This window comes from Tupaia chinensis, unplaced genomic scaffold (assembly GCF_000334495.1).
Source record: "Tupaia chinensis unplaced genomic scaffold, TupChi_1.0 Scaffold000134_1, whole genome shotgun sequence".
In the NCBI taxonomy this organism is placed as follows: Eukaryota; Metazoa; Chordata; class Mammalia; order Scandentia; family Tupaiidae; genus Tupaia; species Tupaia belangeri.
This window is the reverse complement of record NW_006159603.1, coordinates 82,714-105,309: the sequence shown is the minus strand read 5'-3', so window position 1 is coordinate 105,309 and position 22,596 is coordinate 82,714. Positions and strand designations below refer to the sequence as shown.

Below are 22,596 nucleotides of genomic sequence, written 5' to 3'. Positions count from 1 at the left end.
TGCACATCCTCATCAACAAATAATAAACCATATCTGTGTCCCACAAATGTCTTACCTCTGTTTTTCCTCAAATTTTTTTTCCTAAAATCTTCCTAATAGCATTTGAGTCAGTGGTGTACTTGCATGTATGATGATGGTGCCCTTGAGATCATGGTGGAGCTGAAAACTTCCTACCACCTGCTGATATAACCTTTGTAATGTTATAGAGCACATATTATTCACATGTTTGTAGTGATACAGTTTTAAACAAACTTGCTCTGATGTCAACTATATAAATATGTAGAACATAAAACTAAGAACAGTAAGTAATGTTTGATAATGATAATAACTTTTACTTGTTTATATACTTTTGTATCATTATTTCAGAGTGTACTCTTCCTAGTTATTAAATATTTACTGTAAAGCAGTATGCCATGTTTTTTTTTCTTTATTCATGTATTTATTCCACAGTCAAAACAAGTCATAATTCAAAGCCATAACATTTTTTAAACATAAAGGAGAATTCGTGGCACAGCTACATTAACATGACAGACACCGGTCTAGAGTGCAACACTAAACAGGTTGTTCTCTGTTCCCATGGTGGAATAAATGCACATCAGGTACACATAAAAGCTCACTAAAGAGCTACGATGAGACAAACAACCCTTTGAAACAAACTGCCCAGTATTAAACAGAGGCAGAATGAAAATAATTTCTATCAACATTTTACTGCAAGATGGAAGAATCCCCAAGCTGACTACGAACTCAAACCCCTCATTTCATGCATCTGGTCTTGGCTTCTGTCTTCTCTCCCCAGTCACATTCAAATCCAGAAAGCCTTCTGCACCCCAGGTTCAAAAACACAACCCCAAATCCCCAAGTTCCTCTGCACAGCCTGACATTAATGAGCCTGTGTGCAACCTTCATCCAGAACCTCCAGGGAAATCAGAAGCCCAAACACAGAGCACAGCATGTTTTGTTCTAACAATAGTTCTAACTGTCCAATGAGCTCTGACATGCCATATGCATTTCATAAACAAATGAAAATAATGTCTTTGTATCTTCCTATCTTTCTTGCAAAAACATTAAGCAGGCCATCCAAAGTAAAAATAGTAATAATAATAGAAATCATAAAAAATAAAGAAATCCAAAGGGTCTATGCCAAAAAGCAAAGCAGTCCTCTGCAGCCTAGCTCATTTATTTCTGGGCTTTGAAGCTATGTAGATTGTGATCAGACAGTAGATGGTCCCTCCTACAGTCAGTGCCATGGTGGTCTGGTAAAGCATTTGGTCAGGCAGACCTCGTTTCAAGTGAGTGGGCACACCATCAGATTTCTGGAAAATCTGTAGCTCTGGAACTTTGTTTTTCCCAGTATAATCTTATACAGTGGAATTAGAGGTCAGTTTAGTTGGTGTGGCAAATATGATAGGTGGTGGGTCTGTAGAAGCCACAGGCTTTAATCCCTGTGGACTATAGGCATCTGAAGCCCATGATCCCGCCAACTTCTCCATGAAACCACTAAACTTGTAGTACAGGATGCCTGGAGCCTGGCTTCCCACAGCCACTACCTAAGCGACTGCCCCAGAGAAGGACACCACCTCCCAGGCCACAGTATGCCATGTTATGCAGACAGAAGCATCATATCAGGTCATTGGAAAAGTCATACTGCATTTTTTGCATAGAAAAACACACTATGACTTCTCTGATGACTTAGTATATGGTGCATACCTTGTGCATCTCATGCTTACATCATTTTCTCTTGTATTTGATTTAATCTTATGTTTGTTCATGATGACACATAAGCATATATAAAATCAGCCATAGTTAGTGATACAGATTCAGCCATCTAGGCTTGTATAACTACACTCACAGATTATTTAAATGTATGTTATTTAGTTTTTATATATTTGAGATCCTTCTAAATTTTGTTATTGTAAATTTCTAATTATAGTTTGATGTGGTCACAGAATATAGTCTGTAATATTTTAGTCTTAATACTTATTTTAACACTGAGCATATATTCTTTGTATGCATTCCTCTTCGTTTAAATCTTAGGCAGGCCAACATAACATCATTCGTGTTTGTGTTCTTACTCTTTGCCTGATTTTTCCCCCTAGTTACTAAGGCAGCCATGTTAATTGTCCAACTACATGTTGATTTTTAAAATGTTTTTTAAACATTTATGCTAAGTTTAATCACTGTGTATCATTACAAAATATTGTCTTTTTTAAATTTCCTTTGAGACTATATGTTTCCAGGCATATAACTATATTTAATTAGACTGTTATCCTGATGTTGGATTTCTTTGTTATTAAGATAGATCTCAGGCTACCAAGTGGTGTGTGGTCGAGGTGCTAGACTCCCACATGGCTGACTGTGGTTTGAACCTCAGTCCTGGTGGCTTGAAAATCACTCTGGGTGTATGTGTGTGCATGCCCCAAATTCCAGGAGAATGGAGGAGAAGGTATTGTGGCATGGCCATCCTCCCAGGGAGTGATTTTTTACTTACCCTCGCTCTGTCTCTGGCAAGAGCACCCACCATGGCAAAACATAAGAAAAAGAAAAGTCTCTATTTTTGGTATTATTGATACTTTCAGTTGTGTGAGGGAATGTGTACTCACTAGGGAGGGATGGAGGTAGAAAGAAAGTATACCCTCAATGGGATATGTACCTTAATTTCATTTCAGAGAGAAAACCCTGTTTACACTTACTCATCTTTTTCCTTTCAAAGTCCAGGATGTCTGCATGATGCCAGAAATCTTTATCACACTGAGATACGACTTCTCTGGATCTGGAGAACTGTTATTTCAAAAGACTAGTTACCTACCTTGTTTTACTTAGTCAACAGTGTTTTCTCATGGGCAAGAGAATCACGATAAGCATTTCTTTCTTTCGTACTTTTTCTTAGTTTTTTTTTTTTGAGAGGTTTTTGCTATAGCGTACATGCGCTCGCCAAAAAGAGAGAGACAGAGAGACAGAAAGTGAGAAATCACCTCCCAGGGGGGATGGCCATGCCGCAATCCCTTCTCGAATCCTTTGGAGCTTCTTTTCTGTTATCCCCATTTGTCATTTTGGTGAAGGCCTTTAAAAATATGCTGTTCAGAAGAGAGAGAGAGTTCTTATAGAATGTTTCTTGTCTATAGCCTTAAAAAAACATTTTAAAGTCTTAAGTCATCACCAGTTTTCACTTTGGTTGTTTATTTTTGTTTGTTTGTTTGTTTTTTTTTTTTAATCAAAACTGTGAAGCACATTAAGAATGTGCTTTCATCTTGTGAGCTGGGATTTCTTATCCTGTTAGTTTCCCAGCCTATTACTCTCTAAGACACCTGCACATTCCTTTGGAGCTTCTTTTCTTTTCTGTTATCCCCATTAGTCATGTTTGGTGAAGGCCTTTAAAAATATGCAGTTCTGAAGAGAGAGTTCTTATAGAATGTTTCTTGTCTATAGCCAAAAAAAAAAACAAAAACAAAAACATTTTAAAGTGTTAAGTCATCACCAGTTTTCACTTTGGTTGTTTTTTTTTTTTTTAATTAAAACTGTTAAGCACATTAAGAATGTGCTTTCATTTATATCTTCATGACTCCAGCTACCTTTAGTTTTTTTTGAACCTATTTTGTTCTAGGTTGTTTGGTTCTTTATATTTTCTTAGACCATCAGGTTTCATAGGAGTACTTCATTCTAGTCTTTCCTCTAGTTTATCATTAGTGACTGAAACAATTTATTGGGGTCTAACAATCAATTCACAGGTTTTAGCATTATCGTCATTGTTAATACTTTCACTTGTTAACTGAAATGAAGTTTATTGATGTTTTTTGCTCTTGATTATTTTTTTAAAAATTGCCAGTGGGTTTGTGTACTTCACACAGAAAAAGTGGAAGAAGAAGGGGAAGAAAGCACACTCTGTTGTATTGTGGTCATGCTGCTATTCCTTCTCCATTTCCCCATCTTGTTTGGATTGAGGGATACTCTCAAACATGCCTGAGATGTTTTCAAGTCACTGGAGCTGGGGTTTAAACCTTGGTCAGTCATGTGGGAATTGTCTCCCTCAACCACTATGGCTGGCCCCTATTGCTTTTTATTCTGAAAGCTTTCTCGTTCCATTTTTTTCCAGTGAGGACTAGAAGAGGCAGTATTTTCAATCTTAAACAGTAAAATGAGTTGATGAGAAACGATAAGCATTTTCAAATTCTATATGACCCTAATTTCTAATATCACCCTATTCCTTTTGAAATGTAAATGACACTATCGAGGCCCTTCCTTAGGAACTCAACAATTTACTATAATACTCTACCAAATACAGGGAATATAACATAGGTATACTCTTATCATTCTGTTTTCCAGCTTCATTAACTAAAGGTTTTAAATCCCACTTTATTATTTTACTTAAGCAATAGTTACATTGCGTAGTTACAGTTGCCGTAACAGTAAGTGTATAAATAATAGCTTAAAAGAATTCTTTAACTTTATTTATTAAATTTGACCAGAGAGGGTCAGAGTGAGAGTGAGAAAGCAAGAGCAAGAGAGAGAGAGAGAGAGAGAGGGGGAGGGAGAAAGTAAGAAAGTAAGCCACCAGGTCCGGGATTTGTATCCTGGTTAGCCATGTGGGAGTCCAGTGTCCTTAACTACCCTGCCACCTGCTGACCCCAGCACTGTTAATAAGTACCTAGCCACTTAGTACTATTTAAGGCATTTTGTATTTTTTCATTTATTTTTATTATTACTATTTTTAGCAGATAATGGCTTGTTTTACTTAAATGATTATCTGTGTAATTGCCAATGACACTAAGTACAGATAAGAGTAGGAACTTTATTTCTTGATCTCTTCTTCCTAGGGCATTTAGTATTTATACTAATTTAGTATTTGCCTCTTTTAGCCATTTAACAATTAGGACTACATATTTTGCTATTTTTGCACCACTTGTTATTATTGGTGGGGATTGTTTTGTTTTGTTAGAGAGCTGATTTATTTACTGGTTAGATAAGCATCAAATTTTTTTTAGGATCATATTACTTGTCCATCATACAAAACCTTGTTTTTATTTCTGTTTTACTTAGAGTCCCAGATATGTGATTATTTCTTTTTGTAACTTTGTCAGTCCTCATGGCAGAGAGAGAACAGTGGCCTATGTATTCTATTTAGGATTGACCCATGTTGGGACTGGCAAGTGGCATGATGGTTAAGGGCACTGGACTCCCACATGACTGACTGTGGTTCAAGTCCAGGACCTTGCTTTCTTACTTTCTCTTACTCTCTCTCTCTGTCCCTCTCTGGTCAAATTAAAATAAATAAAGTTAAATAAAATAATTCTAAAATATATTAAAAAAAGAATTGACCCATGTTATTTACATTCATATGTTGTTGGTCATAGCAAGGCAAATGAGGAATACAAACTTGATGTTAGTTGATAAGGGATATTTAATACTTCTGCCAAAGATGGCTCTATGGGTAATACTGTATATGAGTTGTGTTTCCCTAGAATTTATGTTGAAGCTTAGGCATCGCCTGAATGTGACTATATTTGGAGATAGTGCTTTTGGTGAAAGGAGTGGTAATTATGACTAAAAGAGCTCATAAGAGTGGGTAGGATTAATGGTCCCATAAGAGGGGTAGGAGATATCTTTCTCTTTCTCTCTGTTCTCCTGTGCCCTCAATCTGGCCACCATGACATTACTCATCTAAAAGGTTGCCACCTTTAATCCAAGAGGAGAAGCCTATCATGAATTTTTGGTCATCTAAGCCTACAGAACTGTGAGAAACACAATTTCTGTGAAATCACCCAGTCTATGTTATGTGTTAGGACAGTCCCAGTTCATTCATACAAAGGGGAAGGACAGTGTATTTGAGTAAACAGAAATGTAGCCTAACAAATAGTGTCACTGTTGCTTAATTTTTCGTATTTTTTTTCCAACATATATTTTGCCCAGGGTTTTATTAATCAGGCAACATCATATTTATCTTTTTCTAGTTTTAAAAATTTATTTATTTACATTCATTTGCTGTACATCATTACAGCATACAGAATGAGATTTTCCATCCAGAATATTCTGTATATTTGCTCAATCAAGGGTATTACCATAAATGTTATCATGAACAAATAATTTTCCTTTTCTTGTGTCTTATATATTTTGCTCCCCCTCCCACTGATTCCCTACCTCTCAACTTCTGCCATTTCCTACTCTCCTTCTGCACTGTCCCTGGTATCTACAGTTGTTTTTCATGCCTTTTTTCCCCTCTCATTTTATTGATTCACAAAAGATCTTACTTAATCTAAATACTTTCAATAGCAATTGCAGCTGATATATACATATCTATGAACACATGTCTGACTTTAAGCATAAAACTCAGCAAATAGAATGAACATACTATAAAGTAGCACCTAGCTGGGGCTATATAGCTTACTGCAGTCAACAAATAATTTTTTCTGATAAATAGTTTTATTTAGTAAAATTTTAGCTTCAAGAAAAGCAGTTTTAGCTTTAATAGACTGAAATAAAAAAATGTTAAGAGAAACTTGTTTAAGGCTTAAGGCCATGAAAAGGTTAGGATTTTGTTCAAACAGTAGGTAGATGAAACTGTCAACAGCTCAAGAGAAGACACAAATCCTTAAATCTGGAAAACAAAGCATAGAAGAAAATCAGTGATGTTTCAGTCTAAAGTCATAAAATTGTATTTCAGCAGTTCAGTTTCATGTAATTAATCTCTCTGCAGTGTTGTTATGGTCTGATCTTTCCATTTAAATTCTGGAAGTTAACATTCAATGTTATTCATCTTTCCAGACTTGTCCCTACAATTAAGTTGACCATTCTCTTGGTTGTTTTTTGTACTCTAATTTCTGGGTGTCTGACTTTAGTTTTCTTGGTATAGCACTCCCTTCAGAACTTCTTGGAGAGCTAGTCTGGTACTGGTAAATTCTTTCAGGTTTTATTTATTTGGGAATGTTTTTGGCTTTTTTCCCATATGAAGGCTAATCTTGCTGGGTATAGTATTCTTGGTTGACATTGTTTTTCACTTAACACTTTGAATATATTTTCCTATCCTTTCCTTGCTTGCATTGTTTCTGATGAGAGGTCCTATGTTAGCCCAAAGGGATAGTCTCTCAAAGTAACTTGATGTTTCTATTTTGCCAATTTTAGTATCCTGTCTCTGTCTGTGGTTTTGGTCAATCTGCCTATGATGTGCCTTAGGGAAGATCTTCTTGGGTTAATTCTACATAGAGTCCTTTGTATTTATTGGGTCTAGATATTTGAATGCCTCTCTGTTTGGAAAGTTTTCTTCCAGGAGTTCATGGAATCTATTATCAATGCCCTTATTAGTTTTTTCACCTTCTGGGATATTGATAGCCCAGATATTTGGGCATTCAATGGTTTCTACTATTACTTGTATATTATTATTAGTTTTTGAGGTTATTTTCTTAGCCTTTTTGGTGAATTTTTCTAGGTCAGAGGTTCTGTCTTCTACATCTGAGATTCAATCTTCTGCCTAATCTAATATGCTTTTAGAATTTCAAGGGAGGTTTTGATTTCCTGTATTACAGCTTTCATCTCTAACCATTCTGTTTGATACTTTTTTATGGTGTGTATTTCCTCTTTCAGATTGTACAAGAACTTCCCCACCTCCTAGAACTCATTGTCTCTTTTCTTCTGTACCTTCAGGAGTCCGTTGGCTTTCTTCTCTTTCATCTCTGTTAGCTTTGTCACTATGAATATTTTAAATTCTTTATTTGACATTTCCATGAGTTCCATTATACTGCCTATGGATGATGAAGAGTTACACTTTTCCCTTGGGAAGAGCTATTTTCTTGGTTCCTTATCTATCTTGTCCCTTGTGCTGGTTTCTGATCATCTAATGGATTGTACATTTTTCCAAATTTTTGGAATTAAATTGTATGTTCAGAGGTGTACAGAAGAAGGTGATGTGAAATCTATCTCTAATTCCATTTTTTCTTCCCTTGTGCAGCAGATTTAGTTGAAATTGAAGATTCCTCTGATTCTAAAAGTTTTCAGATATTAAACGTTGCCTGGCCACCCCTGAGAAGACATCTTGGCGGTATGTGTGCCCTAGGCTGGCCCTGCAAGCTGACGAGGCCAGTTCATTCAGAGAAAGCAGGGCTTTCTCTGCCTCTGGTACTCTCAGAGCCAGCCTGGACTTTCCTGGAGTTGGAAACCTGCAGGGCCACTTCAGCCCTCCTCCACCTCCTTTTCAGTCTGCACCAGTGGCCTCTGGGACCTTGGCAAGCATGGCAGGCTGGGCCGACATTCTCACTGTAGGGCCCTGTCCCTACACTCCAATGCCTCTGTGAGCAGAGTAGAATGGGAGCTGGTGTTTTGAGTTGTGGAGGTGTCCCTCGTAGTGAGTGTAGCCACAACACTGGTCACTGTTCAGCAGCACTTGCACACGTTGCAAAGACCAGATGTGTGTCTGCTGTAACTTGGCTTCCTGAGATTCTGCCTCAGCAAGAAAGAAGTGAGAAATACTCTAGTAAGGAAAAGTAAAGCAAGAAGAAAGTCAGAACTTATTTTTACATGGTTGTCAGCTCACTTACCAATATGAACACTTTTGCCAACATTTTCCTCTGGGTGGAGATAGTTGCCTGAACAAGTTGTCAGTCTGAGCTCCAGAAAATGTTAATTGCTGAGAGATTATGATGTGAACATCATAAAACCAATTATCAGACTCTAAAAGCTGAACACACAAGATTGCAGATGAGTACATAAAGTCACAAAATGAACTCAAGTGTCTGTTAAATGAAAAGCAGACTCACCAGGAAAAATTTCAACTGCCACTTAAAGAGCTAAAAGGGAAATTGTTAGAGAAAAATAAAATGTTAGAAGAAATAAAGTTCAGGTATTAACTCCACAAAAGTTGGACTTGTTAAGAGCCCAGATACAACAAGATGTAGAAATTCCCATGAAAGAGGGTTTTCAAAATCTGGGTAAAGAAGTGGAAAAATATAGAGCTGAATATAATCTTCACTATGAGCATACATTTTTTCAATTGGAATTTAAACACCAGAAAGAAGAGTTTGCATGGATTTTAGAAGAAAAAATAAAATATGAATCAGAGGTTGCAAGACTAAAGAAAGATAAAGAACTACATAACCAGATACTTAGTATTGATCCCACAAGAGACAGCAAATGACTGGAGCAACTTATTTGAGAAAAAGTCCATTTGTGTTAGAAATGGAAAGGTTTAGAGACTGAAGTAGCAGGATTAAGGGCTGAAGAAGAGAATTCTGATGCTCAGATAGAAAATGTGTAAAGAATACAGGTATGGCAGTTGGCTGAGGTGCAGGCTACAGTGAGATCCCTGGAGGCTGAAAAGCAGTCAAACTATAGGCTTACTGCTTAGAAAAAGAACTACAGTCAATCAGGGAACAAAATACTGTTTTAATCAGTAAATTGCATAAAGCTGAATGAGAAATAAAAACATTGCTCAGTAAAGTAAAAGAACTTAAACATTCAAACAAACTAGAAATAACAGACATCAAATTGGAGGCATCAAGAGCTAAGAGTGAACTAGAAAGATAAAGGAATAAAATTCAAAGTGAACTGGATGGATTACATTCAGACAATGACATTCTTAAATCAGCTGTTGAACACCAGAAAGTGCTCTTAGTAGAAAAGGATCGTGAATTAATATGCAAAATACAAGTAGCGAAGGAAGAATGTTATCAAAAACGTGTAGTATTACAAGATGAAAAGCTAGAACTTGAGAACAGATTAGATTTAGAGAAAATGAAAGTGGAACATGATGTCTGGAGGCAATCTGAAAAGGATCAGTGTGAAGAGAAATTGCGGACCTCAAAGAGGGCCAGAGGGGTACTTCAGATTTAGGTTAAAATTTCAACAACACATTGTGAATATTGAAAATGCAGAGAAAGTAAAAAATGAGAATTCTGACCTGAAACAGCAAATCAGTAATTTACAGATCCAGTTGACCTCACTTACACAGAGAATGACTTGCTGAATTCAAACCAAATGGTGAAGGAAATTGTGGAGAGGTTAAAACAGGAATGCTGAAATTTCAAAAGCCAAGCTGAAAAAGCACAACCAGAAGTTGACAAGGCTCTGGAAGACAGACAGATACAGTGGTTGGAGGAAGAGCATAAGCTTTGTGAGTGTATCACAGACAGAAGAAAGGTATAACCACACTAAAGAGAAACTGTAATGAGCAGCAGTTTCCCAGAAAAAGAGAAAATCTCTTTATGTAAACAAATTGAAGAGATTACAGGAGAAGGTAGAAGTCTTGGAGGCAAAGAGAGAAGAATTGGAAACAGAAAATCAGGTGTTAAATAGAGAAAATGTTCCATTTGAAGAATATACAAGGCTACAGAAAAGACTGAAGGATATACAGAGAAGATATAATGAATTTCAAAGTCTGATTTTGGTTCCTAACCTGCCTTCAACTGCATCCCTCAGTCCTGTTAGTTTTCCATCATCAGCTATGGTTCCAGGCATGCATGGAACTGTCTTTTCCTCCACATATGCAGTAGGAACAGCGTCAAAAGGAACTTTCTCTACTTTGCAAAAAGACTAGAAGAACTAGAAACAACACAAAAGAAGTAGCTAGAGGAATTTGGATCTCCTGAGGGATGATAATCATGGAGAAAAGGCAGATCAAAAAGAATGAAGTCAGGTATTCAATAAAGTTTGAAGTACTCACATATGTGGCATGTAGATCCTTTATTACTCTTTGCCAAAATAATTGAATGTGCCTCAAGAAAAGGTACCAGCAGATGCTGTATTGCATGAGTATCAGAATTTTAGGATTACACTGACAAGTGATCCACTAAAGAAAACAGTTTCAAAGATATTTAGAATATTTATTGACACCTATTTGAAAATGTAAGAATAAATAAAATGAATTTATTTTTAAGGGCTGAAGTTTTTATATATTCTTTTACTTTGTTGAATTTGGCATTTTGCCTGAATATGCCTATCTTGAATTTGTCTTTCTTATCTTTGAGATTCTTGGCAACAAGAGGGTCAATAAATATCTTCTGGTTTACCACTGATTAATGAAAATCAAATTGCATATAGATATAAATAACATCTGGTGTAAAAATACAGTGGAGAGAATAGAGGTAAAAAACATTAAAGATATCTAAATATATATACACATATTCACAAAAGGCTACTTTTGCTAAAAGCTATATGCACATAATTTATTAAAACACTTAATAAATATTTTCCTACCTACAAAAATGTATTCAGGGACCAGTAGTTAGTGTAATGGCTATGTCGCTGGACTCCCATGTAGTTGACCATGGTTCGCGTCCCGGACCTGGTCACGTCGGGCGCGTATGCATGCATGTCCAAGATCCCAAGAGGAGAATGGAGGAGAAGGGATTGCGGCGTGGCCATCCTCCCTGGGGGATGATTTCTCGCTTTCTGTCTCTCTCTGTCTGTCTGGTGAGCACACATGCCCTATAGTGAAAAACCTCTCAAAAAAAATTTTTTTTAATGTATTCAGATATCTGGCTAATATTATATCTAGGCCTGTCTAGAAACTCAGTGTGTGGAAGTTGAACAGCAAAGTGAGAAAAGTAAAAGAAAGAGGAAAAGGAAAAGAAAACAAAGGGGAAAAACAAGAAAAAAAGAAAAAGAATAAAAAAAGAAAAAAAAAATTTCAAGCAAAAAACAAAAACTACATCAGAGCTCAAATGTAGATGGCTTGTGTGAACCAGCAGTTAGCGTAATGGCTATGTCGCTGGACTCCCACGTAGTCGACTGCAGTTCACATCCCGGACCCGGTGGCTTAAAACTCATGCTGGGTGCGTGTGCGTGTGTGCCCAAGATCCTGAGAGGAGAATGGAGGAGAAGGGATTGCGGCATGACCATCCTCTCTGGGGGGAGATTTCTCACTTTCTGTCTCTATGTCTCTCTCTGTCTGTCTGGCGAGTGCACGTGCCCTATAGCAAAAACCTCTCCAAAAAAAAAAAAAAAAAGTAGATGGCTTGTGATTGGCCTGTCCTATGGGGGGTGGGGAAGGTGAAGATTAGGAAGATAAAGGAGAGTCAGAGAGCTAAGAAGAAATTCATTACATTAAAAATTAAAAAAAAATAGATACAGAGAATACAGAGGGTGCTCTAAGCTGTCTAGATCTGGCGTCTGAGCAGAACATCTTCAGCTGTCCTAGTCCCTGAAAGGGGCCACTTTCATAGCTCAAATGTAGATGGCTTGTGATTTGGCCTGTGTCTTCTAGATTTTGGGGTCTGGAGGATGAAGTCTCCACATAATTTTATAAAAATGTTTTTCTTAATGTACGTATTTTCGTGGTTACAATATGATTTTTTTAGTACATCAATGCAATGTGTAATGATCAAATAAAGTCATTTAGGAAGTATGTCCATCATTTCAACCATGTTGCTTTACTTTGTGTTGGTTCATTCAAAATCCTCTTTTATATTTTGCTACTCTGTCATATAGTGTAAGCTGTTATTTATTCTCTCCCCTGGATTTTTATACCAGATGTTATTTATATCTATATGTAATTTGATTCTCATTAATCAGCATCCACTCATTTCCCCTATCCTTAACCTTCTCAGCCTCCTGTAGTCATTCTGCATCTCTACTTTTGTGAGGTCAATTTTTCCAATTCCCATATATATGGGAGAATATAGTTACTTCTCTCTTTTTGCCTGGCTTATTTCACTTCACAAAATGTTCTTTAGGCTCTCTCATTTAATGTCAGGTGACAGGATTTCATTGCTTTTACATACACAGTATTCCTGTGTATATGTTTATTGTTTATTTTTTCTTCATTTGTCTCTTGAACACCTGAATTATGTCTTGGCTATTGTGAATAGTGCTGCAGTAAACTTTGGTGTGCAGATAACTTTACAGCAATGGAATTGGAATTGCTGGATCATGTAAAAGTTTTTTTGTTTTGTTTTGTTTTTAGATATTTTGCTGTAGCATCCTATGGCAAACAGAAAAAAGACAGAAAGACAGAAAGTGAGAATCACCCTCAGGGGGATGGCCACTCCACAATCCCTTCTCCTCCATTCTTCTCTTGGGATTGTGGGCATGCATGCACATGCACCTTGTATGAGTTTCAAGATGCCAGGTCCAGGACTTGAACTGTGGTCAGCCATGTGGGAGTCCAACAGTGTAACCATTACATTATCTGCTGGTCCCTTGTTTTTGTCCTTAACCAGAAGGTGTGTATGCTCACTGAGAGAAAGGCAAAGTGAGTATGCACCCCAATGGGAATAGTCATACTAATACATAAGTTAGACCCAGTGCATAGGTAGATATAGCAGGGACCCCACAAGAAGAGCCATTACCTGCCATGCTAGGCAGCCATGTTATTTTCCCTTTCTATTTTATCAGAGTCACTGTGTTCCTTTGACCTGTGGATATGTAGAAATTTATATCTCCTTACTATGAGACCTAACTACACAAAACTAGAGACCAGTTGTGCAACCCAGAGAACACAGATAATGTAAGAGTTTATTATTATTATTATTATTATTATTACTACTACAGAAACATGAAGGAGGCAAAACTTCCTGATTCTGAGGAGTAAGTTTGAAGGTAAGAGCCTCTAAGACTTCAAAGATGAACTGAGATACTGGCTTTTTCCAAATTAATAGTATTTTGAGTACATCCTTTTGTTCATGATCTATTATTGGAGAATTATTGTGTTCGTTTGGAGGTATCAGGTTTTCTTGATTTTTATGATTCATGCATCTGATGGGGCAGAAGACTCTTCCACTTTTGGGTGCATAGCCTCCTATATGGAAGATGTTTTTCTTGAGACTGTATCCTTCAGTGATAATTAGAAAGGTAAGGAGTTTTTGGTTGAGTAGCTGTAGTAATGTAGTCTCTGCATGTTTTCTGTTGTTTTATTTACTGATAGTGGTGACTGTGAGTGACTCAGCATTCCAGACTTAGAGTTTTGTTATAGTATTGGTGCAGATTTGCTAAGGTTGGAGCTATGCCAATGAGCTACATGGCCATAAGCAGTGGTAGGGCCTGGGTTGTTAGCCTGCAGTTTCTAGGGAGCCTACTGACAGCATCAGAGAGAGCAAGCAGTCACCCACATGGTAGGGCAGAAAGTATCACTCTACAGGGTCTGAAGGGCATGGGATCACAATCTGTAATTTTACTGTGGTGGGTGCTACATCAAGTGCTGGTTAAGAGTATCAGTTCTACTGAGTCTTAGGGCTTTCACAATGCAAAGTGATCCATGTGCTCAAACTATAGTGTGTCTCAGAATTGACACCTGTCAGTAAAAGAGGTCTGCCATGCCTAGATAGCTTCCACAGATGGCTGGGACCTTGCACCAGAGCTGCCTTGTCAGTGGCCCAGAGCAAACCAGAGGAATGGGGATAGTGGATTTGGGTCACCACAGGTACCAAGGACTATAGATTTATGCTGGCATATGAGCTGGTCTCAGTGTAAGCTGGATGATGTCAGGGCTGAGCCTGGAGAGAACAGGGCCCATGGGCTAGAACTATAAAGTGATCTGGTCATAGGGTAAGCCAAGGGTTGTGAGGGCAGAAGATGATCTCTGCAGGGAGGATGGGTTGTGTTGTTGAGCTGCTTTGTGAGCCAGGCAAAGCTCAATCTGGGTACTGGAGTGGCAACAGGATGAACAACTACCTAGGAATTAGGGGCTGTGGGATGGAGCCTCTCCATGAGTTAGGTTCAGCAAAGGGGCTTCTGTATTCACCCACCTGTTCATTGGAGAGTCTTCCTGCTGCACTGGTTTGTCTATTTTCTGGAATGTATAATGCTTCGGTGTGGGAGACCTGGGTCATGGTCGTTCTACTCAGGTTGCTGATAATGTCACTGTAAGAACTCATGTAGACATGGTGGAATTTTGCTGAGTTCTCATGGATGTTAAGACTTGCTGACCATTGTTCACTGGTGTAGGTTTCACTAGAGCAGTTGCTTAGTTCTCAGAATGGCGCATCTTGGGACCAGCATATGGCATAGTGGTTATGTCCCTGGGCTTACCCATAGCCAACTGTGGTTTTATTCCTGGATCTGGTGTCTTGAAACTCATGCCAGGTGTATGTGTATGCATGCCCCAGATCCTGGGAGGAGAATTGAGAAGAGATTTCAACATGGCCATCTCCTCTGCTGGGTGATTTGTCACTTTCCCTCTCACTGTCTCTCTCTCTGTCTCTGTCTCTGGTGAGTTCACATGCCCTAAGGTAAAAACCTCTTTAGTAAAAAAAAATGCACACCTCTTCACCTTGAGTTCTACATGGTGGGGTTATCTAAGGTAAACTCCTTCCCTGGAGCTATGCAAGCCAGTAGTGTCATGAACTTCCTTTCTCTGGACCTGAGACACTGAAAAGTCCTGGACCCCCAGACATCTGCTGTGTTATAGTGCTGTCCCCACTGGTACCAAGAGACAGGGATCTCTTGCTTACTCTTACCCAGCAAAGGGGTTTCTACTGATCCATCCTGTTTATATCAGCCAGCTAGGCACTTCAGTTCCCATTCTACAACTGTTCCTAGAGTTTTCATATTTGAGAAGACTTCGTATCTTTCTTGTGTCTAGTTGTGTTTTTATTCTCTCATAGAAAAGGAGACATATATATGCACTAAGTGCTCGCTATCAACTATCTTGATCCTGTCTCCTAAAATCCTATGAACTTTCATCAGATTTTCTAAGAATGTTTTGTTTCCATATAAGCATGGTATGTCGTTATTTTCTTAGTATTTGTTTGTATGTTTTGCTTTACTTTTTACTTCCATTCTATAATTATATATTATTCTGTCATTTGTTGTCACTGTTAGACAATTCAGCTTGTTGTCATTATATGAATGTTTTTAAAATGAATTATATTTATATTTCATTTTTACAGTGTTCAGCATGTTTTTTCCCAGCATGAATATGGTGCATATCAGTCAAGTCAAAGACATTACCATATGTATTATTAACAGATAACTTTTCATTTTTGTGGCTATTAAATGGTTTAGTTTTTCCCCTGATCTCCTCCATCTCATCCCCTCTTGCCCATTCCCTCCTATATTGTCTCTAGTGTCTGTAATTGGCTTCCCTGCTGTTATACCTTCCAATCTTTCAGTGTCCACTAGAGTTCAAATATTTGGTATATATTGAGTGTATGTTATTTTTATGGAATATTAAGTTACTGATTTTTTCCCCTTAGAAATAGGTTTCAGGAGATTCTTGGCTTTCTCTAGGTAGGAATTATATAGAGATCACTTTTTTTTCTCTTTTTGTTATTTCATTTCAAATGGCTAATTCCCCTCATATAGTGCTTAAGAATTGTGATGGTGAAGCATCCTCAACCCCTAGTATTTTATCATTAATTGTGATGCTCTCTTTCTGCCAAGTTTGTACATTTTATTTTGTTAAAAATGTCCTGAATCATCTTTTATCCAGAGTCTTTTTTCATAAATTGGATGGCATTTACAAATATCTCTTGCAGGAATGGCAGGGAGAAGGACAGAGCTGCAAAGAGAACATGGCTCATCTCTGCCTGTATGCCTCTGAACTCTCAGGTGTGTTAACTGGAGTGTCCCACACCTGCCCACTGTTCTGCACCTTCCAAACATTCACTGCAGAGTGAGTGGCAGGGAGAAGGATGGAACTACAGAGAGAGAATGGCTCATCTTTGCCCACACATCTTTGAACCCTCACACTTCATAGTTTCCTGAAGCATGGTTGCATGCCACATGACCCCTTCTGTTTACCTCCATTGAAACCCTGCAGCTCAGCCCCAGGTGTTCTCTGGAAAATGGGAAGCACTTGGAATATCCAGTTTCAACAACAAAATTGCAGGTTGCTGGGTGAGCATCCGGAAGGCAGAACAACAGAGAGATTTCAGATCACCTCCTCCCACATATCTCTACTGCTCAGAATTAACTTCAAGAAACTAGGAAGAAATGTATAATTCATTAGATGACCAGAAGCCATCAGAGAGGCACAAGAAATATGAGAAGCCACAAAAATATCTCCCCCCCCAGGGAAAGGAACAACTCCTCATCATCCACAGCCAGTACAATGGAACTCATAGAACTGTCAGGTAAATAATTCAGAATATTCATAGTAACAGAACTAAATGAGATGCAAGAGAAAAGAGACAATGAATACCATAAAATGCAAGAGAAAAAAGACTAAGAACTCCAGGAGACAAGGAAGTCCTTCCACTATTTGAAAGAAGAAATAGAAACCATAAAAAAAGAATCAAATGGAACAGTTAGAGATAAAGGCTGTAATGCAGGAACTCAAAACCTCCCTCAAAAGATTAAAAACAGATTAGGTAATGCAAAAGATCAGTTCTCAGATGTAGAAGACAAACCTCTGACCTAGAAAAAATCTTTTAAAAGACTGATAAAATAGCACAAACAAAAAACTAGAATAATATATGAGAAATACTAGATATCATAAAATGCCCAAACATCTGGATAATCAGTCCCAGAAGGCAAAGAAACTAATAAGTGCATTGACAATCCATTCCATGAAATTCTAGAAGAAAAGTTTCAAAACCTAGAGAAGAATTCAAACATCCATATTTAAGAAATGCAAAGAAACCCATATAGAATCAACCCAAGAAGATCTTCTCCATAGCAAATCATAGCCAGATTAACCAAATCCACAGATAAAGACAAACTACTGTAATTGGCAAGGCAGAAACATCAAATTACTTACAAAGGTTACCTCATCAGGTTAACTTCAGAACTCCCACCAGAAACAATGGAAGCAAGGAGAGTGGGGAAAATATATTCAAAGTTATAAAGAAAAAACAGTACTGTACCTGGCAAGATTGTCCTTAAAATGGGAAAAAAAGATAGAAACCATTCTCAGATAAACAAAACCTGAAAGAATTTACCAACACCAGACCAGCTCTTCAAGAAATTCTTTTTTTCTTTTAAGGCAATTCTTTTTTTTTTGATCCAGAGTACACTGTATATTGTCTCAATCAAGCACATCAACATACATGTTATTGTCTATTGTCTCAATCAAGCACATCAACAAACATGTTATTGTCAGCAAATGATCTTCCATTCCTTGTTTCCTGTATATTTTGCTTTTTTCCCCCCATCCTTGATTCCCTATCTCTTACCCTCTGCCATCTCCCACTCTCTTCCCACACTATCTCTGGTATCTATGTTTACTTTCTATACTGTTTCCCCCCACACACACACATTTTATTGAATTACTAAAGATCTTAATTAATCTAAATATTTTCATAGCAAACACAGCTGATATATACATTTCCATGAACACAAGTCTAACTTTAGGCATCCTATAAAGTAGCACCTAGCAGGGGCTATATATCTTACTGCAGTCATCAAATAATTTTTTTTTCTGAAACATTTTTTTTTGTAACTTAATTTACATTTTTTTCCTAAGCATCATCACAGCATACAAAATGTGATTTCCCATCCAGAATATACTGTATAGGGACTTAATCATGCATATTATTATCAAAAATTTTCCATTTCTAGATCCTAGAATTTTTTTACCCCTCTTTCTGACCCTCTGTCCTTTCCCACCCTTTTCTCGCACTATCTCTGGTGTCTACAATTGTCTTCCATTCTTTTCCCACCCACATTGTATTGATCACACAATTTCTTAAATAATCTAAATACTTTCAATGGTAAGTTCACTTGGTACTATTAAGAAAACCAGTTTTAATTTAAATCAAAGAAAGGCTAAAGAAATTTGCTTAAAGCCAGGAAACAGGTTAGGATTCTGTTCAAATGGTACATGCTTGAACCTATTAGTCTCATTTACTTTATCTTCTGTTGTGGTTCAATTTTCCCAATTAGATTCTGGGATATAATATTCAACTCCAGACTTGTCCCTACAATTAAATTGGCCACTGAAATCCATATAGAATCAACCCAAGAAGATCTCCACAGAAAATCATAGCCAGATTGACCAAAACCACAGATAAAGAAAATACTATAATTGGCAAGACAGAAACATCAAATTACCTACAAAGGTTACCCCATCAGGCTAACTTAGAACTCTCACTGGAAACAATACAAGCAAGAATGGGAAAAATATATTCAAAATTTTAAAGAAAAAAAAGTTTCAACCAAGATTACTATATTTGGTAAGATTATTCTTAAAATGGAAAAAAAATATATAGAAACCATTCTCAGATTTAAAAAAAAATCTGAAAGAATTTACCAATACCAGACCAGTTCTTTAAGAAATTCTGAAGGGAGTGTTATACCAGGAAAACTAAAGAAAGACAGAAATCAGAGGAGGATAAAACCAAAAGACAAAAAAATAAAAAAATAAAAAAAAATAGAAATGGTACTGTCCAAAAATAAAAAAAATAAAACAGCCCAAAAGACAAAACAAAACAGTAAAAACAACCAAGAGAAAGGCCAACTTAATGGTAGGAACAAGTCCAGAAATATCGATAATAATGTTGAATGCTAATGGATTAAATTCTCCAATGAAGAAACACAGACTAGCTGAATGGATAAAAATCAAACCCTCTATCTGCTACTTGCAAGAAACATACTTCATGGATAAACACACACATAGGCTAAAAGTGAAAGATCGGAAAAAGGTATTCCATGCAGGCAGAAACCAAAAAATGACTAGAGTCACAAAACTGATTTCAAACCAAATAGACTTGAAGGCAAAAACTATAAGAAAAGACAAACAAGGGCATTATATAGTAGTAAAAGGTTAATTGATCAAGAATATATAATGCTTATAAATATCTACGCAACCAAATCAGGAGCACCCAAGTACATAAAGGAAAGATTGCTAGGTCTAAAAGGATAGACTGCAACACACTAACTGTTGGGATCTCAACACCCCATTATCTCCTTTAGACAGATGATCTTAAAAAAAAAAATGAGCACAGAGATACAGGGTGTAAACAATACCATAAATCAAATGGACTTTGGACAGGCAGAACCATCCACCCTAAAACCATGAAATACACTTTTTTCTCACTCCTGCATGGAACATTTCAAAGGTTGATCACATGATAAGACACAAAACAAGCCTTTACAGATTCACAGGCATAGAAAATATATCCAACATCTTCTCTGACCATGAAGGAGTAAATTTGATATTAATTTCAAGAAAAATCCTTGAAAATACAAAAGCACATGGAAACAAGACCTACTTCTGAGTGATTTCACAATTACTGAAGAAATTAAGATGGAAATTAATAGATTAATGGAAACCAATGATAATTGGCACACAAGTCTCCATAATCTGTGGGACATTGCAAAAAGTAGTCATAAGACGGAAGTTCATAGCTATCAGTATGCATAAGGAAAAGATGGAGAGGTGGCAAATGGACAACATAAGATCATGCTTGAGGGTGTTGAAAAACAACAACAAAAAATTCCAAAAAATGCCAGGAAGAAAAGAAATAATAAATATTTGAGCAGAAATAAGTGAAACAGAAAATAAATGAACCATGTAGAAAATAAATGAAAGCAAAACCTGATCTTTGAGAAGATAAACAAGATTGAAACACCATTATATATACTAATTAAGAAGAAAAAAGAACTTACAAATTAATTTGTGGTGAAGCAGGCAATATTACAACAGACACAATGGAAATACAAAACATTAGAGGATACTATGAGTGACTACATGCCAAGAAACAAGAAAACCTGGATGAGATGTACAAATTCTTGGACACATCTATCAACGTTGAATCAGGAGGAATAGACCCATAACAAGCAATGAGATGGAATTACTAATAACCTCCCAACAAAGAAAATCCCAGGTCCTGATGGCTTCATTTATGAATTCTACAAAATCTTTAAAGAAGAATTAACACCCATTCTACTCAAATTATTTCTAAAGATCTGTCCAAAAGGAAGGAACCCTCCCAAATTAATTTTATGAAACCTCCACCACCCTCATCTGCAAAACAGATAAGGACATGAGAAAGAAGGAAAACTACAGGCCAGTATCTCTGGTGAATTGAAGCAAAAATTCTCACAAGATACTAGTAAATCATATCCAGCAACATATAAAAAAGATTATTCATTATGACCAGGTCAGCTTTATTCCAGGGATGCAAGGGTGGGTCAACACACACAAAGCCATAAATGTAATACACCATATTAACAGAAATATTAAAAGCCATATGATCATTTCAACTGATGCAGAAAAAGCATTCAGCAAAATACAACACCCCTTCATGATTAAGACTCTCAGCAAAATTGGCATAGAAGGGTCATTTCTCACCACAATAAAAGCCATCTATCAAAAACCAGTAGTTAACATTATACTGAATGGAAAAAGCTGAAAGCTTTTACATTAAAAATTGGTACAAAACAAGGATGCCCCCGTTCTTTCCCTTTTTTTTTTTTTTTTTTGGTGGGGGAGAGGTATTTCACTATAGGGCGCATGCACTCGCCAGACAGACAGACAGCGACAGAGAGACAAAAAGTGAAAAATCACCCCCCAGGGGTGATGACCCACCGCAATCCCTTCTCTGTTCTCTTCTTGGGATCTTGGGCATGCAAGAGCCTGAAGTCCTGGCTAGTTAATTGCATCAGGTACTTTGTCAGAGTATGTTGTTCAACATCAACCTCTCCAACTTCAGATGACCCAGGCCAAAGTTTAAAGTTCTTAGAATCTTCATTTCCACCTGTCTGGTTTGATGCTTAGTATAAGTATTGTTAGTCATAAAAGCAAAGTCATTCATTTCTGGGGGGTACATTTCCTTGTATTTGCTTGCAATAAACATGGCAGTGACACCAACCAGCTATAGCATCTTCTTGGGCACACAGTTATTCTGCATGGATCCATCAGTAATAGAAACAGTCATGTACATGGTCTCCTGCAACAACCTGAATTTCATTTGAACCTGTACTAGCCAGTCAATTAGGGTGGCTCTCCTGTTTCCAGTGATTTCCCCACACAGTAGGTATTTTGGTCTGACTGCTTGCTCTTCCTCGAGTTGTCTCAGATAAGCACAGATATCTTTTACATATTTACTGCCAAGGTTTGGGTCAGCTCCATCTTTTGTGTCCACATCACTCACTGCAAGAATTACTTCAGAGAATGCCTGAAACAGATATTCTGCAGGAGCACATCCAGATGTTTCCATTGGGCTTGGAGAAGAAGTATCAACCAAAATAGGTTCAGGTGAAGAATTTTCTTTAACAGGCTCCGGTTCTGGTTCTGTCGCTGGCTCTGGCTCTGGCTCTGGCTCTGGCTCTGGCTCTGGCTCTGGCTCTGGCTCTGGCTCTGGCTCTGGCTCTGGCTCTGGCTCTGGCTCTGGCTCTGGCTCTGGCTCTGGCTCTGGCTCTGGCTCTGGCTCTGGCTCTGGCTCAGGAGAAGGCACCTTTTTCAGAGGTTTTGGAAGTTTAGCAGTAACCTTTCCAGGAGCTGAAGTTTTTGCTTCCCTTTTCAGAGGCATTTTGGCCTATTGACTGACTTTGTTTCCAATGTCTCCAAGCACTGTTCTTGGCCTCAGCCCAGGTTTGGAGGCTGCAACAGTGGACACATACTTTGCACCTGCCATACTGATTTTCACCTTATTTTCAGCATTAATTTTCATGTTTCTGGTTGACTTAGGGCACCATGGCTTCCTTTTCACTAAACAGCAGCTACACAGGGAGAAGTAGAACCAGAACTTCAGATGTGCCAAGGTCCTGAACCTGCTCAGGTCAACAGCCATTCCT

General features: G+C 37.5%; 3 pseudogenes; 1 reads left to right on the top strand and 2 right to left on the bottom strand.

Moving 5' to 3' along the window:
- Window positions 1-1,172: 1,172 nt before the first annotated feature.
- LOC102489584 (cytochrome c oxidase subunit 7A-related protein, mitochondrial pseudogene) lies at window positions 1,173-1,769 on the bottom strand (annotated as a pseudogene).
- Window positions 1,770-5,413: 3,644 nt separating this feature from the next.
- LOC102489175 (centrosomal protein of 83 kDa-like) lies at window positions 5,414-10,575 on the top strand (annotated as a pseudogene).
- Window positions 10,576-14,440: 3,865 nt separating this feature from the next.
- Window positions 14,441-22,592, bottom strand: LOC102488761 (G2/mitotic-specific cyclin-B1 pseudogene; annotated as a pseudogene).
- Between the last annotated feature and the right edge of the window lie 4 nt (window positions 22,593-22,596).